This window comes from Alligator mississippiensis, chromosome 11 (assembly GCF_030867095.1).
Source record: "Alligator mississippiensis isolate rAllMis1 chromosome 11, rAllMis1, whole genome shotgun sequence".
Lineage (NCBI taxonomy): Eukaryota > Metazoa > Chordata > Crocodylia > Alligatoridae > Alligator > Alligator mississippiensis.
In genome coordinates, this window is record NC_081834.1 from 28,827,503 (window position 1) to 28,845,995 (window position 18,493).

Genomic DNA, 18,493 nt, shown 5'->3' on the forward strand with positions numbered 1-18,493 from the left:
CTGGCAAAGTGGATAGGGACAGAATTGGGAATGATGTATGTCACCATCCGGGTGCTTGTTGCACAGGTCGCTGCCCTGAGTCTGTATGGGTTCTTTCCAGGACTGAGAAATCCTTTCAGTTTCTCACTTTCATGAACTTTAATGCACCATAAAATCTTTCTCATTGTAAAGCCAAGGCCCCACAGACCTTCTCAAGTGTGGAGGAGCTGCCTAGCCAATTACTTGCTCACAGGCTCACCTCTCCCACCTCTCTTCCCTCTCCCCCAGACTCATCTCTTTACAAATTTACTGTACTCTTGCCTGATTAGCGGATTTGAAATACATTCTTTGGCTTCAAGGCCCAAAATAGATGTTAGATTTTCTTTGCTCTGCTGGAAGCTTTTTAGTATGTAAATCCCTTCTGAATTAAATCCAGTGCAGCATCAGATTTTCAGAGGGAACCACATTTCCTGGGAAGCATTTTATGGGTGATCCCAGCCAGTCTTTGAACGTGGACTTATTTGATGTCTTCATTGTCTCCTTTATATGAAAAATCCTCTAGCTTGTATGTTGTTCTGTTTCCCCTGTGACCCCAATCACTGCAGTTTCTTTCTCACACCATCCTCTCCCTCTCTGTCTGCTTACACACCTGACTCTCCTTCTACATGACTTCCTCAATTCCTGCTTTGCCTTCATTACAGAGAAGAGAGGGAATCCTTCACCCTTTGCTCTTCCCTCTTGGTGTTTCCTCATCCTTCTCACACTGAGCTCTCCTTCTGTTTATAAACCCTGCACCCAAGTTTCCTTCTTTATATTGGGTCTCCTTCCTTGTATTTTACTGTCTCACTCGCTCAATTTGCCTCAGTACCCAAGTGTCTTATAAGACTTCTGGAACTAGGCCATCCTCTTTGCTGAGAATGACTCTTACCAATGACAGGGAGAACCACATGGCAGCATTTCTGCCCTTGTGGGTCGGGGGCATATCCCATGGTGTGGGCACCCAAAAGTAGGACTTTACACCAGTAAGGAACGTACCCATAGAGGGAGAGGGGGAGTTGTCTGGAACATGCAGAACAAGGGGCAGAGGGGAGGGAGGGGAGAGTGATACCACTATATTCCCATTCTTGACATAATTCAGAGGAACGTAGTGCTGGTGCTGGTACCTGGGGGGGAAGAGGCGAATAATGTCTGCAGTGCCTCTTGCAGGATGAGAGACCTGCTCCAGTAAAGTCATGGGGGTTAATTGAAATGGTGGTTGACACCAAGTGGACACTAATGGCTTGGAAGTGAATTAGTTGGTTGTGTGATTACAGGAGCGGGCAGGGGAGTTACGCTCTATAAGGGTCTGGGAGGATTGCACGCCAGGGAAGGGGCTCAAATTCACTCTTAGCTATGATGTATCCATGAACCAAATCCAGATTTAGACATATGAGCTGAGTCCTGAGGGAATGGCAAGGCCATGAAATCAGGAATCCCTCCTCTGAGGCTGTCTACATGGCAGTCAGGATGTGTGCCTGCAGCACATACAGGTATGGCCTGGATAGATTTCCTCTACCTAGTCTCACAGCATCGAAGTGAAGCTGCAGTGACTGGGACTTCGGCACAGGAGGCACCAGCCCAGCCAGGTCTCTGGCTCTGTGCTTGGGTGGCTGCGTCTTCCTTGCTGTCAGTACCAGAGCTGGCAACACCTGCTGCAGTGTCACCTCCCAGCTGCAGAGAGAGGTTCTGCCAGGCTGAGAGACCAAGGATGCTCACACACGCATCTGTCCCTGCAGCCCCCACCTCAGAGAAACTCACCTGCTGGGCGCTACAGCAGACAGGAGTGCTTGCTAGTGTGGTTTTGGGGAGGGAATGCTTCAATCTGGTGAGAGCAATGACTGTGCATTTGTTCAACATTGCCTCCCTCTGGCTGACTGGGGTGCAGCCCTACTGTGCCTACAATGGAGCCCCAGCTGGAGGGTGGCAGCTGCCACACCGGGTGCTGAGGGAGTAATGGGGGTAAAGCAGAGAGAATTGTGGGGGGGGGGGATCTTAGGGGCACTGACAACAGGGAGGCATCCTTGCCCACACAAGCACCCCTCCTACAGCACAGAAAACCCCGCCAGAGATTGCCCTTTGGGGATGGAGAAGACACAAGCATCCAGCTGAAATCTTTTCCCTCTGCCTGCTCTGAACTGCTCCCACACACCTTCCCTGTGCTGAATGGCTGCTTCAGGCATATGAGAGCCTGATAAATAGGCCAGCCGGTCTGTGGGGAACTATTTTCCCAGAAAGCATTGAGCATATTGGCTGAAGCCCTCACAGCAAAGGAGGTTTCCTGCGGGAGGCAGGCCAGGAGAGCAGGGGAATTCCTTGGCAAGAGTTGAAGCCTTTCTGCCCCACAGCATTCTGGGAAGATCTCCAGCTTGGGATTCATACCTGTATTTTGTTCCAGGAGGAAGGGAAGTGAGCAGGGCTACATCTGGACCTGGCAGACTCAAGGGCTGAGCTGTCTTGCTTCTACCTCTCATCATGGCCTGAGTGAAGGGAGAGAGATCTAAAGTTTCCTCTCCTGGGACAGCAGATTGCACATGCCGCTCCAGTGATGCTCAGTGAAATGGGAACTTTTCCCAGATGAAAAGAGTCAGAGCAGGCAGGCAGGCATTTCAGGGGGCTCAGGCATAAATTTCAGCAACCTTGCAAGAAGAGCTGCCTGTCCTGCTGTCCAGTGAACCCTTGTGGGTCCTTGTCTCACTACAATGAAGCTGGATTGCCCTCAGAAACAAAAGGGGCAAAGGAAATAAGGTTCTGGGGAAAGGAGATAAGGTTCCCTAGTACAGTCTAGTGCAACATGCCCAGAGGTTTCCTTCATGGAGCTGCTCTTAGCTTGGTAACAGTGGAATGGGGAATAGAGCTTTTAGATCATTTCAAGGAAGGGCAGGGAGCCAGATTCTAAGCACAGCTCACATAGGGCCAAGCCTGTGTGTTATGGGGCCTATTTGAAGCAACACACACAGGACTCCATGGCTGATTAGGTCATCCCTGCTCTGTGTGCATATGCCATTTTTACAACCTTTTACTAGTCTATGGCTACTTCCAGCACATGTCGGTCAGGAAGCCTCCACAGCACCATCAGTCAAAGAACTAAGACAGTGCACTGAAGTGTAGTTTTCTAAGCAGGTGAGAGGAATTTGAGAATGTAGTCCCTTTTGCAGGCCAGGTCTGAAGGAGGAGTCAGAAACTGTATTGCATTGCAGATTATGTATAGGTATGGTGACCATATTATTTTTAAGGAAATTTGGGACACTGTCCCTCCCCCCCCACCATCAGTGGTGCTACAACAGGCAGAGGCACTAATTCTGTGGGTGCTCTGGGGCTCAAGCACCCACTGAAAAAAATTTGCAGATGCTTAGCACCCTTGAGCCATGTTGGGCAAGTCAGACTGAAGTAACATTCTGCTTCTTCTGGGCATGCGTGGGGCTTACCATGGGAATGCAAAAAAAACCCCCACCAGCAAAAAACTAAGTTGGTGCCTATGGGCAGAGGCAGGTGGGCAGGGGCACAGGGCACAGCGTTTACTGAGCTCAGACCTGCTATACAGGGAGGAAACAGGAAATGTGAAAAGGGTGTGCTCTGTCCCCTCTTGAGATCCTCCTTTAATAAAGCTAGCCGCCCATTTAATAAGCTAACCATTCCTGCTGACCCATGTCTTCTGAGCAGGGCTCCAGAGCTATCAGAGCAGTCCCCAAAGGTCTTCCAAGGCCTTTGATATCATGTTGGGAGAGAGAGCCTGTATTCACTGAGAAAATCCGGATGTCCAATTTTTCCCCATGTCTTGTCAACACAGAGAGCACAGTGCTGTGACACAGTGGCATGGTTCCATGACAACTTGTCTAAAAGCCATGTTAGCCCCTGAACTTTGCCCCTGGTAAGCACCCATCCCCCAACTACATGTACTCCTCATCCCACAGGGCACTGGCAGAGTTGTAAGGCCTTACTGGACAGGTTCTGTGGTGCACCAGATATTTTTATTTATTTTTTCAGATTTAAGGTGTATATAAGACAGTATCTGCCTCTACGTGAGTTTGTAGGTACCCTGACATGATAGCATCTCACACCCAGCAGCATTAATAACCAGACACTCAACTAGTGAATCAGATGCAGCAAAGTTCCTTTCCACCGGTATAATCTTCAGCAACATACCCTTGAGTTTTACCCAGAACCTGATTGAACAGAATGAAATCAGGAGAGAGCAATTCTTGTCCAAGTCCTCCTACCCCCTTGCTGAATGATTTTGGGCCAACCACAAAGGGCCAACTTTAGAAAATAGCTGCCAATTCTGGAGCCAACCTTGCTCCCCAATGCATGTCCCTGGTGGATCTGTAGGCTTTCTTCTCTTCAGTCTGTGCCTCAGTGGCTTCAGCTCTAAAATGTCAAATTGATTTCTCAGTGCCTTGCAGTGTGTGAATGGAAAGTGCTGTCAGCCAAATGATGCTGTTATTACTAATGTTTGGAATAAGAAAGGGAATTTCCAAGAATGCTGGAGCGAAAGGGAGGAGAGGGAGGATCAGCTCAGAATTAGCTGAAACACAATGGTCTGTTTTTAGAGGCTAGAAAAGGAGGTGTCTGTTAGGTGATGTTAACTAGATCTGTCCTTCTCAAACTAACTGATGTGGCAGACAGGCAATTTTTTTTCCAGTGGGCCAGGGACCAGTGCCTGGTTCAGCCGGTGGCAGCAACTGCATGTAACAGCGCTACACAAATGCGTGACCGGCTGTTTCTTTCTCTTTCCTCACCTCGCACGACGTGACGTCACCTGAAGTGTTGGAACATATGAACTGTGACGCTATGACATATCAATGGTATGCTTCTGAAAATATATTTCTTTCTTTCCTGGCAACTTGCTGCAGACTGGCGACCAGTGGCTGGTCCGTGGACCACCACTTTGAGAAGCACTGAACTAGATGATACTTTCTAGGCTGTTTCTAACCTGTAAAGATTGACTCGGAAACACTACCCGGAGGAACCCCCTTCATTAAATGGATGTTCATTAAAACCGACTTTGTGCTACCTCATTAAGCTTGGGTAATTGAAGGAGTTAATTGATTATCAATAGTTTCAATTCCCTCACCCACAGGCCCTGCTGGGTCTTCTTCTGGGATCATCAGTTATCAAGCATCTGAGGCTTACCTCTTAGATGACAGTTGTCTCAAGGGAAGTCGGGTGCAGTGGTACCCTGTGTCTGGTTTGGATTCAGGAAAGTCTGCAGCATTTCTGTAAGATTTCTTACAGTGCCCTATGGCACTCTCCACAAGGATGCCAGCAGAGTGAGAAACCCTTCTGCAGTGCCCAGTCAGCTTTAGACTTGTTTTTTTTTTTAATCTAAAATTATTCACATTATCTAATTGTCTGGAGCATTTTTGTCTTCCTCAAGCGCTAGGGATATTTTGATATTTCTTCTCCCCTCAACGGGGTGTATGTGTGAGTGAGATGGAGGCTTCTTTTTCCCCCACCTTCATATTCTTGAGTGATTCTTTAATGTGGTATGAAATCTGAGATTCAGAGCAAGGTGCTTCATTAATCACAATTGAATCAAGGATTTTTCTACATTCACATGCTCACAGGTGTATGCATTTGGGCCCATGTGTGTACATGGTGGTGAGTGCACAGAGGGAGGTATAAGAGAGGCTACTCATGTGTCACAGCAGACTCAGTTGTGCATGCTTGTACATCATTTTTTCAATCTAAAAACCCTGTGTGCATGCACTGTGATCACATGTGGAATTCTGTGCACCAAGGAACACTATCTGACTGTCATGCAAGCATATGCCGGCTGAACCACCCTCACTCACAGCTGGGGTCAGAACTTGGAGCCTGTGCTATTGTGATGGCTCATCTCCCTTTATCCATCTGTCAAAAATAAATTATGATCCCCAGACATGGCACTGTACTCCTTGCAGGCAGGAGGCACCCTAGGAAATATTTTCTCAGTAATATGAGGTGTAGAAAATAGGGACAGGGACCCATAAGCTACAACATGACCTCAGAATAGGAAGATTATTTTCCGTAGCACTGAGTCAACAGATGCACATCTCTAGATGGAGGGTACTGAGGAATCTGGGCTGTTGCAGGTGTCACCTATCTATGAAACCTTGACCACTTACATTCAAGTAAAGCCCCTGTTGCAGATGTTGTAAGAGCAGGAGCAGTAAACCGTGTGCCCTAGCCATATTCTGCCCCAAGTGAGAGGTGCTTGGATATTATGGAGCTAGGAGCCAAGCAAACACCATTAAGAGATACAACTATATTCTGCCCCACCCATGCAATTCCAGTTGGGGATGGACTTCTTCACTTCACTGTTATCCCCAAACCTGTTGTGTTGGGTTCTTGTGTCCTGTTCTGGAGCTATTATACTCCAGCCCAAAGGTTGCTCCATTAGGGAAGTGAATCTGAAGCCATTCAGCTTTCTGTAATTCTGCAAGGTTTATCTGTGATGTCTTCATTAGCATTTATTAGGACAATCGTGTTCTCATTCACAATCCACCATCTTAGTGTGACTAGAGGGAGCCTGGCAAACACAACCTCATTTGTAATGTCTGTGGCCTGCTTCAAGCATCCTTCTGGGGAAGGAACTGAATTGAATTCTATCCTGTTCTGAATCCCATGTGCATCCCCACTGACCTTGAGTGTGCATTGAGGGTTGGTGTGGCCAACTATAAAGATGGATATGGCCTTGCCTGGGAATTAGACAGGGTTTTGTTTTGCTCCGTGTTGTTTTTCTTTGACTCCTGATCAAGCAGTTGAGATTCTCCCAGTGATTTGGAAATTCAGGATGTCTTGGTTTGGGCTGCCTCTCTGGAATGTATCCAAACTACCTGTGCTTCTTGGATTTGCCAGCCTTGGTAAGGAATCTCGGAAAAAGGCTTTCATACCAAATTAGGTGGCCTTTGGGTGAGCCGTGTGCTGTAAATACAAGAACAGCCTTTGTTCTTTCTTTGTGTTTCTGTCTCTGATCTCATGTGATCCTACCCATGGCCAAAAAGTTCAGAGCTAGCTTTCAGAGGAAAAACAATAGGATTGAGGAAAGATTAGTGGAGCTTTAGTGAACCTCCAAAAAGGATACCATCTGGGTCCAGCTCAGTTTGTCCGTTGCCTTGTAGCCACATGCATTTCCAAGCTATTTCCTTTGGTTCTGATTTCTGCAGCAAGCCATGTGTGTGGCAATCCCTGGGTAATGCTCCTCTTTGTCACATTACAGAGATAAACACATACACCCACCAACTCCTGGGTACCACTTCCATTCCCCCAACTCTTTACTCTGCTGTACAAACCAGATAGCTCAGCACTCACACTGTTCCAGATACTGGGTGTCCAGTCCTAGATACAACTAGCCTTATTGGCTCAGAAATAAGAGCTCCATGAGGAATATTTACTTTACTGTTGACTTATTTAAGCAAACAGAAGAGGACAAATGAGGAAATTCTGGCCTGTCCAAGGCCTTGTACCGAGGGTCAGCCAAGTGGCCCAAAGTACCAATGATTCTGTTTATTCTCTTTTGTTTTTTCAAATAACTCAACAGAAATGTAAACATTGCCTGATGATGGCTTTATTTTCCGGCTGCCATGTGACTGTTACCGGAAAGCCCTGTATATGTATGACAGCAATGTTCTTATGCATATTTCAGTTAAATTATTTGTCTCCCCACAGCAACCTTGCAAATAAGTGTGTCCATACTTTCTATCTAGACACTTGTGTACTTGCTATCACTGTAGTACCAGAATGTCAGAATTGTTGTTACACTCATCCTCAGAACACATGCTGTGAAATAGGGGAAGCGTGAGTGTGTCCACAGAGAACCGAGAGGAACATAAGAGACTTGATCAAGGTAACACGGGGGTGTGTGCATATGGCAAAGCTCTGAATGAGTCCTGAGTCTTTTGAGGTGTAGACCTGCATGACAACTCCTGGATCAGCCTTGCTCCCTCATGGATTTCCCTCCCCCTGGTTCCTTATTGAGAACCAAAGGGCCCTACCAAAGCCCATAGTAAAGTGGAAACCAAATCACATACTTGGAGTTGTTTACAGTGCAATTCCCAACCCAGAACTTTTTCTAGACATTATTATTTGGGCAAGTCCTCTGTCTTCTTCATCCTCCTGGCCATGGACAATGGTGGAGACAGAGAGAGGGGAGAAAAATAATGCAAGGGAGGAAATTGTCAGCCCCCACCTGCGTTAGTTTAAGCTAACAAGCTGTTTATAGAAGTGACATGACACCTGCTTTCCTCTTTATAAATTCAATAATTTATGAAAGGTATTAAAGGCAAAACAGCCTCCTGGATGAAGCCCATGATGCGTGCGCTCTGGGTATTAGCCAAACGGGACAATGAGTTACACTTGAATAACACGCGAGGATATTTACTCTCTCCCTCTATAAATTATTAAGGGGCTTTTTGCACATAATTACACAAGCTTTTATGTTTCTCACTCCCTGCTTTTAATCCTTTTTGGAAAGGCGCCAATCACTTATGACAGGAGCTGAGCAAACAGCGAGTGTTACAGCTGGCTTCAGGGTTGTTAAAGACGGCAGTAGTTACAGGGGAGGGGACAAGCAGCCACTGAACCTGCCTCGCCTACGCCTGGCATAATGCGCAGGACAATGGAGCCGGTCAACAAGCGCTTATGTCGTAGGTTGCTCCTGAAGAGGGGAGGAAAGTGTTGAAACTGCCCCTGCTGGGGCTGGAGAATGTTGGCAGCAAGTGAAATAGGGGAGTAAAAAGAAACCAACCCCCCTTCCCCCCCACAAAACCCAAAAACAAAACAAACAAAAAACAAAACAAAAAAACCCCTAGAAACCAAAAAAAGAACAAAAAATATTGGTGGGGGGGGGAGCTTTTGTGCCAAAAAGGGAAACCTAGAATAGCAGGGGCTGTCGTCATTCCTCAAAGAGCTAAACCAGCCAAGCTACCTGGAGGCTTCCTGATCTGTAATCACAGAGGATGCTGCAAGGCTTGGAGTGAGGTGGGAGAGCAAAGCCAGAAGTGAAGGCCTGAAGCAGCAGTGTCAGCAGTGTCTAACCTGAGCCACACCAGCAGAGCTGTGCATGTGCAATGGATGTTAAGGCCACAAGGGACCCCTCCAATCACCTGCATAGCCCAGGCACTGTGTGAGACTCAGTGGGTGTGTCTACACATTCATTAATGCACATTTGCTACTGAGCATTAAGTATAGTACCTCTAATATGAGGTATTACATAAAGGTGCATTAGGCTGCCCTAATGTGCAGCAGCAAAAGGGAACACCTTTTTAGTGATGCTTAATGCACAGTAGACTAATTTTACTGCATGCTAGAATATAAGCACTGTTTTGATGTGACGCTTTAATGTGCAGTACAATGGGCTACTATGCATTAAAGCGCATGTGTAGATGCACCCAGTGATTCCCAAGCCAAGCTCATGATAACTGGCTGAACTGGAGTATCTATTTTAGAAAGATGCCCTTGATTTAAAGTCTCTAGGTGAGGGGGACTCCACCTTATCCCTGTTACTCTCATGTCCATCACTAAGCAGATGTTTGACCCCAGCACACCTCACACACAAAATGACCACACTAACAAACCATTTGCTACTTTTCATTTATGTCTGCAGAGCTCTGAATTCTGATCTGAATCTAGGCCCCTAGTACTGTGATGCTGCAGGGTAGGGGTGCAGTGCATTGGCAGACCTATGTGGGGTGGTAGACTGAAAGGATGAGAAACACTACAGGTCAAAGAAAGGGTGGATTGGCAGAGCAAAGCTGGTGACACATTGGAGTGGTAGCAGGGAGTCTGGATTGGGATTGAGGTGCAGCAGTAGAGTAGGGAGTGTGGAGCTGACACACTGGGATGGCAGAAGGTCCATTGGGTACGGGTTGGAGTGCCAGGGCAGCCCTTGGCTGGCAGTGTAAACTCATGTCATCCAACAGCAGCAAGAACCTTTTCCCAACAGAGTTTTCTCCCAGGGTTTTACTCAGGTTTCCCAGACCTAACCGAAATAGGCAACAGTATGTTCTTATCTAAACAGAAATCAAAGAACAAAGGCTTAGTGGAGGCTAAAGACACAGCGCACACCCCCTTCTCCCTCCCCCCTCCTACACAGAATCAGGGCTTCACCTAGCCAGGAGCTCTTCTCTAGCCAGGAGCTCTTCCCTGTCTACCAAGGGGCTGGTTGTTTTACAGCCCCATGGACTGTTGCTACAGCCTTTGACTACCAAGCCCAGCTTCCCCCTCTGGAGAGTGCTGTGGGATCTTAACGCCTTGCCTGATACAGGATTCTGGTCTGCTTCCTGTGGGAGAGTTTCAGAGCAAGCATGAGCAATCTGAGCTGGGTTTTGCTTGGAGGGGGCTGGATCTGTTATAAGGTGCTGCTGTTTTTCCTGGTGCTCCTGTAGATGTCATCGAGGTGGTTGTGGGAAAGAGCAAAGCAGGCTCCAATTTTTTTAATTGCTCTCCAACTGTGCATGGAAATCAATGATATGCAGGTGCAATTGAGCATGCAGATGTCACCAGGCAGCTGTTTACATGTGCAGCATGTATTAAGTGAGCATGTATGTATTCAAAGTAACAACAGTATCAATCATAATTATTCTGAGGATCAAAGTGCTGTGGTTAGTAACATCCATGGGCCTAGCCTTGCAACTCCTCAGGCAAGAAACAGTATTATCCCCATTGTCCCAATGGGGAAGGGAAGCATGCAGAGATGTTAATGGTCAGGTTCTCAGAAGTACTTGGGTACATAATTCCCATTAACTCCTGAGAGGGTAAGGTGCCAGAATCCCTTTGCAGATCACAACCAAGCAACTTAGAGCTTGTTTACTCATGGAGCTATTCAGGAATAGCTATTCTGGGATAATGTTCCAGAATAACCCCCTGCTTGAACACTTCGAGTGTGGAATCAGAGGGCCTTTTTCAGTTTAGTTCACCCTGGAAATGTATTAAGCTAACCCAGAAGAGGCATTCTTATTTCATGATAAATTACGTTTACACTTGAAGTGATTCCAAAATAGCTCTCAAATGTAAATCTCACCCTGCCTTATTTTGAAATAACTTTCACATGCAAGTAAGTCCTTACTGGGCATGTCTACATGTGCAGTTAATGTGCCTGAATTTTCTTTTCAGAAAATTCAGGTGCATTAAATTGCACCCCTGCATGTATGTGCATGTGCGCCCTGGCGCCAGGACTGCTTCTGCCCTGCTCTGCCCCCCCTGCAGCAGCCAGGGGGAGCTCCAGGCTCCCCAGGGTGCCAACCTGGGGCTGGCAGGGGGCACAACAGAGGCTGGTCCCAGTCTTCAAGAGGGTGGGGGAGAGCTGTCCTAGCAGCTGGGCAGCTGTGTCCCAGCCATGCGGAGATCACATCAGGACCCAATCTTCATGTGGCCTGGAGAGCTGTCCCAGGACAGGTGTGTCCCAGCCATGCAGAAACCAGAACTGGCGTGTCCCAGCCATGCAGGGATCGGGATGGGTCCTGATCCCCACATGGCAGGGAGACACCTGCCCCTGCAGCCAGCACAGCACCCTCTTCCCCCACCCCCCATGCCCACCCCATTAGGGCTTAACCAGGTACCAGTGGGCCCCTGCAAATTGCTCCCTAGCACACATCTACATGTGTGCTACTGAGCTGTAGCTAATGTGCTGCTAATCTTGTACCTGTATTTCCTGGTACTAGCAAACAGCACATTAGCCTCATTTACTGTGCAGTAAGTTGCATGCAGGTGTAGATGTTGACACTTTACTGCACATTAGATTAGTCTAATGCACAGTAAATTGTCTTGTGTAGACATGCCCACTTAGGCTAGTCAGTGAATCCAGGTTTTCTGGATATTAATCCTGTCCTTTAGCCTTAAAAGCAAACTTTCCCTGCACCCTTTCAGTGTCTCTGATAAGCCCACTCAGAGGAGAGCCAACTGCACTGTTGTAGTCATAGATGCTCACAGCCAGATCTTGTTAGCAATGCAGTTTGGAAAATGGCACTCTTAGCCTGTGTACTCAGGGAAGCACAAAGCTCCTTCTCAGCTCTACATCAAATGCAGTAGCCACAGGATTTCCCCAGCACACCAAGCCTTTCTGCTTATAAAAACCCTTCTAAACTCCCCAGTGAGTGGAACTCCATCCCATTTCCTGGCAAGATCTTCTCAGGGGGCAAAGCAGGAGCATCTGCCACAGCTGCTATCCTTTTGTCCACACACAACTTGGACAGGAAGCACTGTGGTCAGAGAGTGCAGCATCTGTCACTGCTAATGTCTAGGGACTGGTATGCACAAAGTCAGGCACAGCCCAAGGACCTCCATTGTTCTGTTTTCTTCACTCAGAAGTGAATCCAGACGTTTTCTCTATAGTCATGCAAGTCTGCCTTGAGCACGAGGGGGTTTGGATTGAGGGGCACCTGCAAGGGCTTGCACCCTTTTTCAGGGCACCCAACTTGCCTCTCTGTTGGAAGGGAAGATAGCTGAGTCAGAGGGTAAGCCACTGCATTGATCCTCTGGACTTCCCACAAAGTTGAGTTGCCTATGGCCTTCCAGGTGATTCCTGCCAGCAGCCTTGCAAAACAGCTGTGGAGCAACTTCTGTAGCCAGGAATAAAGGTATCTTATCCTTTCTGGCTGATCAATGGGAGCATTTCTGACTGAAGGAGAAGAGTTCATTCCTAGACAGTCTCACCTATCTCCCATCTCGTCCCCACGTGACATGACCCTTCCCATTTCACAGACACCCTTTAGCTTTCCCTTCCTCCTGCCCTTCAGCTCTTGTGCCATTCCTACTCTTTCTGGTCACCCTCCACAGTATCCCAGTCTAAGATGAGGTGTTTGTAATCTGCACTTCCCCAAGGCCAGCTGTGGCTCCACCCTCTGGTCTTGGAGCCTACAAGCAGAAGCCAGGCCTCTTTCAAACAGAAAAGGTGAGCGGGCTCTATATTCCCATCATTAGGCCTTTGGCCCTTCAGCCACCCTTGACTGCCTTTTCCCTCTGCTCTTGGGTACTTTTTAGCTGGCACAGTGAGACACCTCCCTTCCCAGCTCCTCAGCCTTCCCTGACCAACACAGGGCTTTCAATTTTTTCATTAGCATTTGACATGGTTTTGATGTTCTCCACACGTTTGTTCCGATCCCCCATCCCTCTCCTCTTTGTGCTCACATCTTTAATCAATGCTCCTTTGTCCCATTGTATGATTTCTATTCTTACGCTGCTAAAAAGCTATCACACTCATAACTTCCTCATACAAGAAATTATCTTTCATCTACTGTCTGTGGACTACAATAAAGACTGAGATGCTTGATATTGTTAATACCTTATGTATATGTGTCAATGAGCTTAAGAATTTAATGGAGGTTTTTCTTCCCCAGCCCTTCCCCACAGCATGTGTTTGGCCAGCTTGCCAGAGCATACAGTCAAGCAAGCTATTAAGCAGCACAGGCAGGTTTCCATTAGCACATTCCGTTTCTTTCTGCTGCAGAGTCTTTCATATCTAATGCATTGTTCCCAGAATTCCTGAATTCCTGTTTTAGGTATGTGGGATTTTGTGCACATGGCATCTCTGATGACCCAGACAAACTGCATTAGAATCATCAGCCAGTCCCTATCAAACAGAGGACTGTATCTCCAGAACCAATCCTACTACAGGCTCTGATCAATGTCCTCATTGATAGTTTCAGCATGAAGCATGGTGAGAGAGAACGGGAAGGAGATTAGAGTGCAGTGAGGTGGAAGAGGCTCCTCTTTTGTTGTCACCTGTTCTCTAATTATCAATTCGAGTTATATCACCACTAACATAATGATATGAAACTATGCAAACAATGAAATCACATACTCCTCCCAGAGGAGATACTTCAGTGGTTAGTCAAAGGATTTTTTTACACTACCCAATTCTCTTCCAAATTAGGCAGACTATCAGGGCAAGGCGCAGTTCCAAAAGGTGCAAAGAAAGATTATAATACTTGATAATGACCCTTGATTTAAATCAGCATCCTCCAATTTACTCCAGCTGGTGATGAGAAGACACTGGGCTGACTCAACCTGCTGTTAGGAGGCACTGTTGTTTGTCCAGATGGCTATGAGGAGGTGATAACAACATGATTTATCTTGCACCATACCTTTCATCCCACTTCACCCACCACTAAAATGCCACCACCTCTGAAAAGAAAAATAACAGCTGTTCAACAATGCCCCCGTTGCCTGCCCAACAGGCTCAGGCAAGAAATGGGGGAGAATGCTATCTATGGCAAAATATGTGCAAGCAGTGAATCCTGTCTCTGATCCATTCTTCCTTCGAAAACCCACTGGAAATCAGCTCCTTGTATATACAAACACATCCAAAGTCTTAAGCCAATTTGAAGAAATTCCCAGATCACAGTTACTCAGGGGCAGCTAGAAGATGGAATTTGCTTTGGGACTATCTGTGTGCAAGTGAGTGCATAATGCTTCCTTTGTTGCCCCTCCATATTCTGTCTTACAGTGCCATAGCCATCCTTCTCAATTGGGCACAGCAGTTTTGGAGCCAGGAGCTCAAGGAACTGCTCTATGGATAGCCCAGTCTACTATTTCATGTCCTAAAGGGCCAGGACTCAATTGCCTACTGGCTCAGACTTTTAAGCTCAGCCTGTGAGAAATGTAATGCAACCTTATTCACTGATCCCTGTCCAGCGGACCTGACTCAAAGACCTGTCCATTCCCAATGGCAAAGGAGAAGAAGAGAAATAAGCAGGCTGCAGAGGCAGTGCTCCCCTCAGATTCTGGAGTTCTAAGGGCTGGAGCTGGCGTCACTTCAAGGTTTGGTGCATGTTATCTCAGCCTGGTATTTGTGGATGTTTTCTCAGCTCAGCTTGTTACAAGAAATGTATGAAAATGTAAAAGAAAGGGGATTATAATAATAATGGGAGTAATTAAAATCTATCTAACTCCTGCCAACTCAGCCCTTTCCAGTCCACTGTGGGATTCCTGTACATGCATGAGAGAAAGAGATATCCCTGTTGGGGAATACAAAGGAGGGCTTCCTAGATGTCCCTGCCCAAGACCATCTCAGGTCCTCCTTGGCTCTGAAAAGGAAGCCCCTTCTGGATGTGGAAGGATCAGTGGCACGTGCCCTCCTTTGGAGTTCATCTGGCTGCATGAATTCTTCCTTTGTGTTTCCTGCTACCACAAGGATACTGCCTGGCACAAGCCATCACCACTTAAATTGCTGCAGCCTTCAGTGACAGAGGACTAATGCATCAATCTAAGGAAGTGTCACTGGGTGAGCTCCCACAGAATGGCACCTTTCAAAGAAGACAGTGAACAATGAGGGGTTAAAAAAATTCATTTTCCCATGAGCATCTGCCAAGGATTAAACTCTGTTACCTTGTGTGCAGCATAGAGCTAGGTGAATAGCAGCCCCAAAATTTGAAGACATGTCTGTAATGGCCAGCCATGCTCTGTGGACTTGAATACATGGAGAAGTACCCTTGGCCCTCACCAGCCACTGGATTTCCATGTCTGTCTGAGCTTGGTAGAAATAATGGTCCTTTAATACAATAACCATGGAGGAGGGGAGAAAGCCACAGGCTGATAGCCACAAATGGGTAAGAGTTGCTAGTGTGGAAGAGAATGGCATGTTCCGAATGTATTTTCCATTAACCTTAGCCTGTGTTCTTTTATGCACCTCCTGCTACCTCCTCCCTTAACCTCTAGGTTATCCCTATCTTTGAACTGAACAGTAAATTCACTCTTATATGAACCCTGAATGTAGAACTCTAAGATTTGTCCCTTAGCAATGAACCCAACCACCTCCAACTACCCCTTTCATTTCCATACTTTAGTACTAGTCTCCTTTCCCACAGCAAATGTGAAATGGCGGCAAACATGCATATGAAACAGAGCCACAATACCTACCACTTAGGAGTATTATGGAGATGGCTGATGTGTGTACATCTTGGCATTCCTTCCATTGAGATAGCAATGTGACAGAAGAAAAGGAAGCCAAACATAGTTAAACATCTCAATCAAAAGACGACACCTCTAGCCAGACAATCTCTCTTACCCTGAGATCGCTAGGTCAACAACAGTCTTGGACTTTGCTTTCTTAATCCCATGGCTTGGAGTTGAGAATGCTACCAGATGAACCTGATTGAACTGAATTCATTGCTTCCCCACCATGTCACACCAAAGCACTGGGTAGCCACAGAGGCAGCATCAACATATGCTTTCCATACAGTGTAATTGGTGTACCCTACTCTCCAGCCTCCTTATATTAGTCCTGCATGGTATCTAGAGCTGGAAAACTATTTGCTTCAAATAAGCATTACAAAGCTATCCCCCACCCATAAGCTGTTTTTCAAATCATGCTTGAATAGGTCCTCAGTCTCTGTGAGTGTATTTGTGAAGGATTCACAGAATAATTGTCAGCCTGTGGGTTGTTCACGACCCACTCGTTAGCTGTTTGTCACTGGCTGGTGTGCCATTGGTCAGCCAAATCACATGGCATTGTTTCCACTCACAGATTGGATGACTGAGACATTTCAGCAGAGGGGAATAATGAATAACAAACTGCAAGGACTAAATTTAAGATGAATAATCAATAAGTGCTAAAACTCAGGAAGGCTTAGGGACTTGCACGCCTTCCCGCCACTCCCACGTGGCTGTCTGAATGCTCCCAAGTAACAGGCAATATTGTCCCCACACAGTAGGCGCCCACTGAAATCTTGTATTTACTCTTCAAGCACCAGAGTGAGTCCTTCTGCTGCTGAAATGGAGAGGAAGGGGGTGAAAATCAGGCCCAGTGCTATCTTCCAACCCAGCTTCTTCATAATTAGCTATATTTGGAGGAACAAGACCATGAACATGAAACACTGGGCTGCTTTATGTAGAGTAAGCAGATGATGGAGATTGCAGGTAATTGTTCTTCATTAAGTCTAAATCTCACTTAGACCTTTCCCTGTTGAGGATGTGTATATGTATCTCTATATATATCTCAGCAACATAAGAACCCACTTGTTCCGGAGCTGTAGCACCAACTCCTCCTGCTGGGAAACAGACTTGGCATTGTATGTGGGTCACACTCCCATGGGATTGAGTCACGATCTGTGTAGGACTCACCAGGTGTCTTAACTTTTGGTACTCCATGTGCATGTTCTATTTCAAGGGGTGAGATATTCATAAAGAGCAGTAAACTGGGCTGTGCCACCATCGTAATAACCCTTTCATGACTGCTTCAAAAGCACCTGTGGACTAAAGTGATGTCAGTATATACAGGATTTTCCTGAGCCTGTTTATGCAGCTGGGTGAATCCCTCCCTTGCTTTAGTTGTCATTACCAACAATAAGCAAAAGAGTCTCCTGGGAGTCACTGAGACTGACAAGGGATTTCTTTCAGCACAGGATCAGTTCTCATCCTCCCTGTGGCACCACTGTGACCGAGCCATCACCCTGCTACGGTAGCAGGTGAGAGACTTGCTGTGGGGTATTGCCATGGCTGACAAGCGGGGCTCATTGGACATGTCAGCTTAGTTTACAGATTGGCCTTGTCAGGGGCTGCCATAGGTCATAGAAAGGGCATTTCATAGTTTCAGGTGCTGATATGGATAGCAGGAGGTTTGCTGTTAGGGTCAGGTGTTGCTACTGGCTAGGGGTTGGGCTCAGTGTTGGTGTTATGTGCTTCCATGGGTTACAAACAGAGGGCTGTCAAGTAGTATTGTGGGAAAAGTGTGAGGCCAGTTAGAAGGGATGCTCATCACAGGAGTCAAATGCTGCAATGGATTCTGGGTAGGGCTATTAGGATACTGCCACGGGTTATAAGTGGGCCCATTGCACATTGCCAAGGGTTATGTGCATGGTAGTCATGGGTGCCAGGCATTGTTGCAGTGACAGCTGAAGCTTGGTGCAAGACCTGGGCTTTGCAGTTGGTTAAGAATTGGGCTCATCAAATGCTGCTGTGGATTGCAAAGAGGGTCACTCCGAGCTGCAGGCATTGTCCTGGGTGAACACAGGCCTTGGGCACAGCTGGAGGTTGCCAAGCAAGGCTCACTGCAATTGCCAGGCACTGCTGTGTATTGTGGGGCAGAGTGGCTGTGCTCCAGAAGCCACCGAAGGTTGTGATGAGACGGTTGAGCCTTACTCACCCAGGGAGATTTTTCATTATATTGTTGTCACCAGCTGGCACGAGAGAGCAGCCTTTCCTAGGGCTGCTCCCTGCTGTGCTTCCCTCTGACTGTCCCAGTGATCGAGGGATCACACAGGAAGCAGCCTCTGTGCCAGCCCCAGCCTGTCCCAGTGCTAGCACTGAAGGTGCTTTCTGCCCCAGGGAGCTGGCTGGCCCTGGTTCACATATCTTCAGACCAACTCCCTTCAGCTGCGTTCAGTCAGACTCCAATCTGCATCACCCATGACATCTCCTCTAACAGTTCAATAATCAAAGCAATCATATCCAGGCTATCAGTGCAATCTAAAAGAAGAAGCCTCACTGAAGGCAATGCTAATGATAACCCACTGTGACATAGACAACAGATACCTCCCTTCCCACCACCCGCCTCCTGCAT

General features: G+C 47.1%; 1 protein-coding gene across 10 annotated transcripts in view; it reads left to right on the forward strand.

The window, feature by feature from the left end:
- Window positions 1–18,493, forward strand: part of LINGO1 (leucine rich repeat and Ig domain containing 1) — a 512,521-nt gene that overhangs the window by 392,344 nt on the left and 101,684 nt on the right. The window contains exon 6 of one of the 10 annotated variants that reach the window (XR_009455599.1): window positions 4,658–4,974. The exons of the other annotated variants lie outside the window; for them this stretch is intronic. The gene's annotated coding sequence lies outside the window, so the exon portion shown is untranslated. Of the gene's footprint in view, window positions 1–4,657; window positions 4,975–18,493 lie in introns of those variants that run through there. 10 annotated transcript variants of the gene reach the window in all.